The sequence below is a fragment of the Chenopodium album genome, chromosome 26, assembly GCF_948465745.1.
Source record: "Chenopodium album chromosome 26, dcCheAlbu1.1, whole genome shotgun sequence".
NCBI classification, from domain to species: Eukaryota; Viridiplantae; Streptophyta; class Magnoliopsida; order Caryophyllales; family Amaranthaceae; genus Chenopodium; species Chenopodium album.
The window spans coordinates 35,676,539-35,688,856 of NC_137859.1; the positions used below are offsets into that span (position 1 = coordinate 35,676,539).

Sequence of the window (12,318 nt, forward strand, 5' to 3'; positions counted from 1 at the left end):
AATGTCAATTACGTATGTATAAACCTTAGGTCCACAATAATATTGGTCCACGCGAGATTTTTTGCTTATACGCATGCACTTGTAAAAACTGTATCAATTCTAAAGTCTTTTCCACCGCTTTCCACTCAACACCTGGCTGTGTAAGTAGAACCACGTAGATTAAAGTAAGAAATTATTTTTCACCAAATACTACAAAGTATGAATTATTTGCCAAAAAAAAATTAGTCTAAAATTATTTGAACAATTTGATTGGCCCACAAAATAATGCTCTTATCAGATAATTATTTAAATAATAAATTAATTATGTTCAAGTACTTTCCAAGCATTATAAATAGCCATGACATTTTTCATTAGTTTTTGTATGAGCCAACCTACCAACCTTCAATAAATTCTTAATTATACAATTAATTGAAAACACATCTTTCTAATTCGCAAGTTAATTATGGGATGTTATCAAGCAGTAGATGTTACATTTAGACCTCTTGCTCATTTTCCTCCAGATATTTGGGGCGAACACTTTGTCACCTTTACTCTAGAAGACAATTTGGTAATTTAATTAATTATTCCTATTTATTATGCTTATAGTTAAATTTGAATTTTCTATACCCATAAAATTGAAGAGATATTATATTATATGTTTGTTCCTTCTACTTTAATATGAGGATATGCAATATTTCTTATACTACCTTTTATTTTTTGACAGATTTTTCTTATACTACGTTAATAATACATAATTGTTCAATTGATGTATACTTATATATGTTGATTTGAGCACACCTAGGATCGATCGGGCTAGGTATATACACTAAAGTTTCCATGCACTTTCTATTCTAAAACAATATCATTAAATCCAACTCGAGTTGTAACTTATGATTATATTTCACCTCATACTAGGATGTTACAAACTTACAACCTTACAACCGACGGTTGTTCATTTCGCTAATTTGCATGAATGAGTAAATCAGTTTTTTCTCATTTGTGCAAATGAGAAAATCTAGCTTATTAAATGATTATGTTATATTTGTCAAAAAGACAGATAAGTAAAAAGTAACAAATTAAAAGGTGGTGATTATATAGACGAGATTCAGTCTTAATTCATGTGGCACCTTTACATTATTTTACCAACTAATTAAGTTGAAAAGATGAAACTATATTTCAAAGAAAATGTCATAGCTACGTTTAATTTTAGTGTTAATTAATAATTTGTGTTATGGTCTAGAAAATGGAAACATATGCAAAAGAGATTGAACCATTGAAGGAGGACTTGAGAAAGAAGCTACTAATTATGGACGATTCTGTTGATTTGGGGAAGAAGATGAGTTGCATAGATGCAGTGGAACGTCTAGGAGTTTCCTATCACTTTGAGAGTGAAATCGAAGACATCTTGAGCAAGATTTTCAAAGATTTTGCTGCAAAAAATTACAACATCGACTATGATTTATACAACACTGCATGCCAATTTCGCATATTCAGGCAACATGGACACAAAATGCCTTGTGGTAAGACACATACTTCCTACGTTCTTTAATTATCGGAACAACTAATAAAATTTTAACGCTATTCACATATACTTCTATATATACAAGTTCTTACTAGATTTGTCTTGGTATACTTTCAAAATATCAACTATGTTTACATTATTTATTCCTCAAAAACTGAAAATACAAGTTGTTACATACAGTTGTACTCTAGATAATTGCATGTAATTCTCTTGTAAATTAAAATCTAATTGTTAAATGATAAAAGAATGGAGGAAGTAGTACATATGTATATATGATTCTAGCTACACGAGTAGTATACAACACGTACATGTTAAGCTAGCTTTGCTTGAATTTACAAATATGATTTTTTGATCAAAGTTAATTATACTTTCTTAAGTGTTTTTTTTTTTTTTTATTTTTTTTTTTATTTTTTTTTATTTTATATATATATATAAATATATATATATATATCACTTATAATAATGAATAAACTCTCACAAATTGCAGATGTATTCAACAAGTTCACTAATAGTGATGGCAAGTTTAAAGAGAGTCTAAGGAATGACATAAAGGCAATAGTGAGCTTGTATGAAGCTGCACACTTAAGGGTATATGGTGAACCGATCCTAGACGAAGCTTTTGCTTTCGCCATGGATGTCCTTCAATCAAGTTCACCTTACTCTGAGCTAGCTCGTCATGCATTGAAGCAAGTATTGCACTTTGGCATTCAAAGGGTGGAGAGTCGCCTTTTCATTTCTTTCTACGAGGAAGATGAAACTCGACACGAAACATTTCTGAAGCTAGCAAAGATTGATTTTAATAGGGTGCAACTATTGTATCGTAAAGAATTGAGCCAAGTCTTAAGGTCAGTTCATCCCCTTTTAACTTAGCCTACCACAAAGAGGCAAAAATATAAAAACACAGTACATGCACGTGTGTTTGTATTCTAAAGGAGACTAAAGCTAAAGGACATATATATGAGACAATTTTAAAGGGACAGAGAGAATATATGATAGTTCTAAGTCGTCTGATAATTTTAGTTTTTGTTCCATAGGTGGTGGCACGACTTGGATTTTAAAACGAAGCTTCCTTATGCGAGACAAAGAAGTGTGGAATGCCATTTTTGGTCAATAGCTATGTACTATGAACCTCAATATTCTCATGCTAGAATGTTACTTGTCAAAGTTCTCCTTGTCATTTCAATATTGGATGATACTTATGATGCTTATGGAACATTTGAAGAACTTAAGCTCTTAACAGAAGCATTTGAGAGGTATATATATAAAAATTACACAAGTTTGTCCTAGTATTTTTTTTTTAGTTTGCAATCTAGGGCGAAGTGAGCCTTAAGTAAATTAATAAAAATATTTAATATTTTTTTAAAGAAGCAAATAAAAAAGCTTAAGTTTCACATTTGCTAAATAAAACAGGTGGGACTTGAAAGCAATGGAGCAATTTCCTGAAGAGTATATGAAATTAGTTTTTCAATTTGTGTACAACACTTATAATGAGTTTGCCAAAGAGATGACAGAGCGTGAGAAACCGTACGCAGCTAAGTTCGCTAGAGACCGGGTGAGACTTTGTAACGTCTTTTGACTTATTGTACTCATCGGTCTATATTATAAGGTCACATACTTACATATTAATTGTCACTAATTTGTAAGAAGTAGATCAGAATTAATACAACAATATAGTATAAATTCTCCACCATTTACAATTTTATACATTTGAGAAACTAATTGATACGAATTGTAGTTTTGCCTTGCTTGTATGTCTTAATAAAATTATAATTAAGATAAACCGGAAATTTTAACTTTCTATGCACCTATCTCATTTGGACAACACGTAAAAAATAGAAAATTTTGTGTAGAACTACCCTAAAGATAGGGTCATTTGTGAACAACTACCCATTTTTTTTATTTGTTTAGAACTACCCACAAATTTGAAAACGTTTGAGTAGCACTACCCATTAACATTTTCCGTTCAATTAAAACGTTATCGGAGCCCACTTTTTTCACTTTTACCACCCAATTAACTCTCCCAATTTGTATAAAAGTTTTAATATACCTTAACTAACCTAATTAGGGTTTTAATTAAAATTCATTTTAGGGTTGGTGAGTTTAGTATTATTTGGGGATTTTGATTTCTAAGGTTTGGGGGTTTAATTGAATTGGGGTTTTCGCTTATTTTAGCATTAATTGGCCATTGTAATTGAAAAAAGTGATAAATTGGGCCAAAATAACATTTTAATTGGATGAAAAACGTTAGTGGGTAGTGCTACCCAAATTTTTCCAAACTTACGGGTAGTTCTAAACAAAAAAAAAAAAAATGGGTAGTTGTTCACAAATGACCCTATGTTTAGGGTAGTTCTACACAAAATTTCCTAAAAAATAGTGGCATATATATAGTATGTAGTATTAGATGGGGAAATAAGCAATTGTTTTTTTTTTTTTTTGTTTGTTTCCTAATTAGATGTTTCTATAAACTTTGATGTATTCAGGTAATGGATTTGATAAGAAGCTATTACACCGAGGCAAAGTGGTACAAAGCAAAATATGTGCCTACATTTGAAGAATATATGGTGAATGCAAGAATTACAGGGGTTGCTCAAATTCTTACTACATCATCCTTGTTGGGAATGGAAGAAATTATGGAAGTGAAACCATTTAGGCAGATAATACAAGCCCCTAATAAGGCCATTAGAGCTTGTGAAATTATTGGCCGTATCATGGATGATGTTGTTAGTCATGAGGTACGTTGTGTCTCAATAATCATTCTTGTTTTGTCACAACATTACATCTGTTAGCTGACCAATTTGAAAAGAACGCATATAGCATGAGACAAATGATTCTGGCTGGTTGTTTTTATTAATCTTTATATACACAATGCAACATAACTCTAACTAAATTAATTCGATGCATGCATTTAACCAAATAACACATCTCATGTTATATAATAGGAGGAGCAGGCTAGAGGCCATGTTGCCTCCGGCGTGGAATGCTATATGAAAGACTATAACATGAGTAGAGAAGAAGTGGTGCAAATTTTTAACAAAATGGTTGAAGATGCATGGAAGGAATTGAATGAGGAATTTCTGATCAAGTCTAGCCCAAGAGACGATATGATGACCTTCCAAAGCCAGTGCTCAAACGAGTTCTTAACCTTGCTCGAGTGGTGGATGCCTTGTACAAGGTCATTGATGGGTACACTTACTCAGCCAAACTGATCAAGGGCGACATAATCTCAACCTATACTCAGCCTATTCCTCTTTAAAGAGATTGAATTGGGTCATGTCACCAAATAAAATTTATACTACTATTTCTAGTACGTAATGTTTACAAACAATTTTCGAGTTTTTCTAGTAAAGATTCTAGACTTAAATGTCTGATCGATATATATTGTACGGTGATGTTGTTGTTGACGTTGGTACTTTGTGTTGTTGTGTGACGTTATTGTGTGGAGCTTAATGTTTGAGTATACGCACGAAAGTGTGCGTTGTTTATTAGTAATTTGTTCATGTATTACTAAATATTACCATTTTCCATTCACTCGTATATAACATGTCTCCTAACTCCTAAATTAAGATTAAACTTTTAAAAAAATCAGGTGTATAATAATAATTGTACATCCATTTTAAATATCTCTTAAAGTGATCAAAAGCTACCCCTAAAATGAATAAAAGTTACCCTAATATGTATAAAAGTAACCCAATACAAATAAAAATAATCTACGTTTTATTGGTAAAGAATCACATTTTAAATGACTAAGATTAAATTATTAGTGATTGAAAGTAATTTTATCACTCTTATAAAACTTTTCTTGTTCGATATATAAAAAAAATATCATATTATGTTCAAAGTTACCCAAAATAAGGCAAAAAGTTACCCTAAATTGGCTTAAAGTTACCCCTATAATGCTCGATGTACACTAATATTAGTGTAAACCGGATGTATACAAAAGTTTTTGTAAATTAAGCATGAAACTTTGGATTTTTTTTATTTTTTTATTTTTTTTGACAAAATGAAACTTTGGATTATGATATCCTTGATTATAAATTAAGCATGAAACTTTGGATTTTTGATATACTTAATTATAACATGCCTCCTATAATAATTTCTTGTATTATATGAACACGTTTTAAAATTGGGGAATTATCAATGATAGCCCTTTGTATTTGCTTATTTCCAATGGTAAATAAATTTATTTTTCCGATTATCCTTGGTAATGATATAATTTTTAAAGTTCTAACCGTAACAAACTACTCAACTAAGGTTAATTATTTTAATTTTTCTTTCTTTTTATCTTTTGACAAGAGTGGTTTATATATTTTCAATTGTGAATTTCTTGTAATTTGTAAGACAAAACCCGTCCAGTTAAGTTCCATAATTAGATGGTATTCTATAAAGATATTAGAGTCGGTTTGGTGTATTTATGTTGTATTTATATATTTGGCAAGTTTATCTTGTTAGGATTTTTAGGCAAGTCGGGTTATGTTTTGTATCGAATGTTTTGTATTGATACAATACAAAACATAATCGGATGGAACCAACCCATTTATAATTGGGGTGGCTTAGGCCTTTTATTAATTGGGCTCCAAGTCCAATTGCTTGTCAAAAACAAGAAATATATGACGGATGATTGCATAGTTTCCTTCTCCTGTTACTTCTCCATTGAAGCGCACTTCACGTTAACTTCTCCATTGAACCGCCCCCATTGAAGCAGCTTCTGAGGTAAGTTGTTGTCTCTATTGTTATTATAATCATATCAATTTCACAATATTAGGTTAATGTAATTTAATTTCATTGTCAGTGCAATAAGTTTATTAGGGTTCGAAAATTTCAACTTTGGCCTCTGAATTCTAACATTATGAAAAGAAATTTATGAGCCTAATTTGATCATCGAATCAAATATCCCTAAAATAATTTATGTGATTTTTAATTTGGTAATTGAATCAAAATTGGTTGCTAATCTATTCACAACCCTTCAATGTTTAATTACTTATAAACTTAAGTATTTAATTGATAGGCTTTGTTCAATTAGAGTTGGATTACTTGAATGATAATCAAGGTTAGAATAATTAATTTGAAATTGCTGATTTATTATTGGATACTTGGATAATTGATTAATTTGTTATTGTTTAGTTGTTTTGACGGATTACATTGAAAGTATATAACTTTGTTGGTTCACATTGAATTACGTGTTTTGTGTGTGTGTGTGTTCCACATGGCTCATCTTTTAGGATTAATTCGGGTTTGGGATCAGTTCTAGGTGGTTAGGTTCCAGGCCCCTTCCGATTGTTGTTGCGGGACATGAAATTGTCATTTGTTTTAATGTTATTGTAATAGTAAATGTAATTATAATGTACTCACTACTTCACTAGTTTTTGTTTTTGTTTTTCAAAATCATGGAGTATAATATGTCATGAAATTGGAAAAAAAAAAAAAAAAAAAAAACGATATCTAAGTATCCAATAAGCCCTTAAACATGTTTGTTTGTGTTAATTGGATTAGACTGCTGCAAACTTGTGAAGTTCATAATACTTTATATAAACATTTTTTCAGTGTTTTGTAACTTTTTTATGTTGTGGTCGGTGTTGAAGAAGATAGAACACGAAAAATGGAACTCGACAACAACAACAACAACAACAACAATAGCAGCAGCAGCAACGACAACCACATCGTGAAATTTATAAGATTCATGATCCCATTTATCCCATTTTTGCTTTTCTTGGGTTTATTAATGTTTTTCGTCGGCCGTAGCAACAATCGTAATTCTGTTCCAGAGTTTGAGGTTGATTCTCTTTCCATGAAAGTATATAATACTGAGAAACTTGCAACAGCTGATTTGAACTTTACTGTCACATTAAAGAACAAGGATGAAGGCTTATTGTCTTTTGATCAAATGCAAGTGTCATTAGAGTATCACCAAAATGATGAGATTATTTCATCGACGACACTTGATGATTTTCTTCAAGATGATAAACAACGCCAGATTCAATTTGGAATGCTCATCAATGCACACTACCTTGGAAACGAGACCATGGATTCGATCTATCGAGATAATGTTTTACGGTTTGGTTTAAAAGCTCAGGGTCACTATGTACGTCCTCGTGATCATTATTTTGACAAGTGCGAGATTAAGCTCGTGTGTGATGATATCGGCGTTGGGTTTTCGCCCGAAAAGAATAATTCGACCATCTCCGGGAGTTTGATTGTCAGTCCTCTCCCTTGCAATTGCAAATCTGAATGTAATTCTAAAAGGTACTAGAGATTAGCTTTCATTCTCGTTTGCTATTTTAAGTTCTTGGCAATGTTTGTAGTGGTCTATTTAGGAAATTCTTGACTAATCTTTACTTTAGTTTGGCTAATCTTCGGCTGCAGAGTGTAGAGTATTCTTTGTGGCTTTTAGGGTCTGTTCACTTTAGCTTAATTTCAGTTGAATTCGATTCAGCTTCTAATTTCGTTCTCTCATAAAATATTTAGTTCAGTTCAGCTCCAATCAGTTTAGCTCCGATCAGTTCAGTTCACTTCAGTTTAGTTCGGCTCCAATCAATTCTGTTTAGATTAGCTCCAATCAGTTTAGTTCAGCTTAGCTCAGTTCAATAAATGTGAGCAGACCCTTGTTTAATGTTCGAGCATTTTGCAATATACGGTTTATAAATCTAATTATTAATCTCGTAGGGAAAAAAATCAATTAGTAATTCAATTAGGAAAGAGATTTGAATAGTATTTTATGTCATTCATATTTCTTTTATTTTATTCTTTTTTATATACTATATTATGTTATCTTATTAATTAAAAAAATAAAAGAATAATGTTCCATTGTTCCACATAACTATATAAGAAAAATTGTCTTATTTCCTAACTCCCTGTAAGTCGTAGAGGAAAAAAAAAATTAAAATTTCTTGTCTTACCATCCGCTGTAGTAGCTGTAAAATCCAACACTTATTTTAGGCCCTCTTCAGTTCACCTTTAAAAATAATGGAAAACTTTTGTATACACCCGGTTTTCAGTAATTTACTGTACATCGTATACACTTTTGTCAGATTTAGTGTCACTTTTGTCAAATTTAGTGTCACTTTTATCAAATTTATCAATGAAGCATAAATAACTCATATATATCAGGGTAACTTTTATGCGTTTTAGTGTAACTTTTGCATATTTTATTGTCACTTTATAACGGATGTTCAGTAATTTACTGAACGTCCGTTTTATTTAAAAGTTTGTGAAAAATAATATAGTAAAAATAATTTCACTTCAATAAAAATAAGTTGCGTTTAGTAAAAATAAGTTCAATTCAACAAAATTAATTTCAGTTTAATAAAAATAATTTCAGTTTAATAAAACCAGTAAATGTATAGAAGAAATATAATAGAGTATCAATACAAATAATTTCAGTTCAGCAAAATTAATTTTAGTTCAGTAAAAATAATTTGAATTTAGTAAAAATAATGTAAGTTTGGCAAAAATAATTTCAGTTCAACAAAAATAATATGTGTTATTTTGTTATGACTATTTATGATTCTAATGAGATATCGTATAATGTATTTTGTGAGGATATATTTTGGCAAATATTATCTATTGTAATATGCTAATCTATTAATTGTTAGGAGGTGTAACTATTATATATTTGATATTACAATCAATGAAGCAATTCAATTTTATTTTGTATCTAATTTATCAGAGTCAATGTTTAATTTGTTGGATATTATATATTATGTTAGTATAACACTTTGCTTTAAATGTTGCTTTTTGGGCTTTTGTTTGTGTGCATTGCTTTAAAGTAGTGAATAGTACTATTTTCCTTGAGCTACAAGTTAATTTAGGGTATATGTATACATTTTGAATATACCTAGTTTTAAAAAGCTAATATTACAATCTGTTTTTATATGTGTGCACAAATGGTGAAAAAGTATAATCATTCATCATCTCATGCTTTTTTACCAAAGATTTGGATCTCCGATCCATAGGAAAGTGCGCTTAAAAAGGTGTATAGTTTTCTTAGTTACATAGCTGAAATTTCACAAAAAACGTTTGCATATTTAGAGGAGCTAAAAGAAGATGTGAAAGTGAAGGGAAGTTCTGATATTATGGTAGAAGGTGAATCTAGTATTTAAGAAATTGACTCGTGATATATATATATATATATATATATATATATATATATATATATATATATATATATATATATATATATATATATATATATATATTTATTTATTTATTTATTTATTTGGTGTTAGAGAGCTACAAGGACGGGGTGAGAATCGATCCCATGATCTCCTAGAATCGAGAGGGAAGCTCTAACCACTTGAGCTATTCCTTACTCTCACGTGATTTATATATTTAAGAATCTTACCTTTGATTTAATTAAATTTAATTCAATCCAATTTCATATTGAGTGTGAATATAATAATGCATTTACAAACAAATCATAACCATATACACGATGCAAATTTATAGCAAACTGATCATGATAATCGTTTAATATATTGTACAGAGTTTAAGACATAGACTCGTAATTTATATATTTAAGAATCATACCTTTGATTAAATTAAATTAAACTTAATTTAATATAATTCAATCTAATTTCATATTGAGTGTGAATATAATATTGCATTTGTTCACGTATCCTTAACTCTAATTATAATTATCTCTCTAGCGCTCTCTCTCTCCCCCAAAAAACCCTACCGTCTCTCTCAAAATCTCTCCGGCCATGAGGCTCGCCGGCGGGTGTGCGGCTCACCGCCCATGCCACAATGTCGGCGAGCCTCCGATCTACCTCCTTAGGGTGTTTTTTTTCTTTTTTCGTTTTGGTTTTTTGTTTGGTCGACCTAGCAATTTGCGCCGCTCCCCCTTTTCGGCCGCCGCTATTCCTCACCGGCCTTGTAGCCGGCTTGCCGCCGCTCTTCTTCTCCGCTTCCCCGCAGTATCTCTGCTTCACCGCCTTGGCCGTCGTCGCGACGTTTTGCAGGAGAACGGAAGGAGAGTTATCTCCCTCTGAGTCCCTCGCGTGGGGTCGTTCTCAGTCTGGTGTTTCCAGCCGTCGTTGCCGCGGTTCAGGGGTGTGTGGGGTTTGGGCTTCTCGGGCGGGTCCCTGCAGATCGGGCTTTCCTGTACGGTGGTATGTGGGTTGGGTTGGTGAACCACGGTGCTTGGATGGGGGTACTCGGATTGGCTGCGGGGTCGTTTGCTAGGGTTTCGTTTGTAGTTCTCGTTTTTAATTTTCTTTCTGTTTCTTATTTTAGTCGTTGCATGTGTTGTTTTTTTGGGTTTGTTATTTTTTCTTCTTGTGTGGTGCGTTTGTGTGCTATGGGGTGTACAGATCGGTGTGCCGATCTTCTAGTGCAGGATTTGAGCCGGGTTTTTTGGCTACGGGGCTTTGGTTTGATCTTCTTTTGGTTTGGGCTGAAGGGTTATGCTTCCAAGCTGGAGTCCGTGTTTGAATCGGAGATTGTATTGTCAATGGTGAAGTGTACGACACCAAGTTTGATTTCAGGTCGAGGAGTACAGGATTCTGAGTCAATGAAGGTTCACGTCAGAAACTACAGCTGATTGCCAGACCCCCTTGCAAGAGGCTGCATAGGACAACATTATACGAGTCAAGGGTATTTCAGAAAGTCATTTTGCGCGTGCAATTGTAGTTTATTTTATTATCGAACTTGAAATTGTTTCATTTGTCTTTGTATTGTTCGATTATGATTTCTTATGTAAGTGTCGTATGGCTTATTATTAATGAATTTTAATCTTCCCCCTAAAAAAAAAACTCTAATTATAATTATAACAATGATGTTAAATCCGATTATAATAATAAATCCCTCACTTTTCTTGTGAAACAATCCATAACCCAAGCTTGGCAAATCCAAGTCCATATACTTGGCAAATCTAAATCCATATATATCCTTAATAACAAAAGCAATAACCTCAATTGATTTATCATATGGGCTTATGTTAAAAAGGGCACAAAAGAAAAGTAATTACAACAGTGAGTGGAAGGCAGAACATAGTAGCAACCAACCTCTTACAAGGGCATATATGGAAAGACGCTGTTCATAAGCTACAGTGAAGCGAGTACTGTTCATAAGCAACAGTAAAGATGTTGCTCATATTTATAGAAAGGGTTAAGGATTGAGCTACTAGCAACCAATGAACCATGAATAGACTCCTTAAAGAAAAACCCCAACCGTCTACTTGGGTCAATCATCGCCACTAATTAATCTAAGCCAACATCTCCATCTCTCAAAAACGTCCTCTACTGCCTCACCCCTTCACAGTTTATCAACCTCGTCACCATAAAGCATATACTATATTTTCCAAGGTAGCCTCTTCTCCTTTAATGACTATGTTCTTGTCAAAATTAATGGAATTGATCTTTTAAGATCCATTGAGATTATTTGCCTTCGTATAATACTAAGCACAAAGTAAGCGGCACTTGTTTATGATTTATGTTTTGTAAAAGGGTTTTGTTTTAGTTAACTAGCTTTTTGAAGGATTTATGATTAAATCACTTTTATCAAAAACTTACACAACACCTATTTCTAAAAAATGAGTTTTATGTTATTTTCATACTAAAATAATTAATCATTTTCCCTACTAATGCAATAATTTATATTTTTAAGAGAAATCGGACCTCGGAGCTCAATGAGAACGATAGAAATAAAGGCTTACACGAAGGTTTTCAGACTGTAAATCGAGGTAACGACTATTGCTAGTACCCGCAATTCCCTTCGAAATGCGTTTATTAAAGGTTGATGTTACGATTGAATTGAAAGTGATTTATGCCTTCTATATGTTTTATGATTTGCGGGATAGATTATAATTATGATTTGTCTGAAAT

At 32.0% G+C, this 12,318-nt stretch overlaps 1 pseudogene; it reads left to right on the plus strand.

Moving 5' to 3' along the window:
• The first annotated feature begins 442 nt into the window (after positions 1 to 442).
• On the plus strand, positions 443 to 4,754 carry LOC145618508 (valerianol synthase TPS8-like; annotated as a pseudogene).
• The last annotated feature ends 7,564 nt before the right edge of the window (positions 4,755 to 12,318 follow it).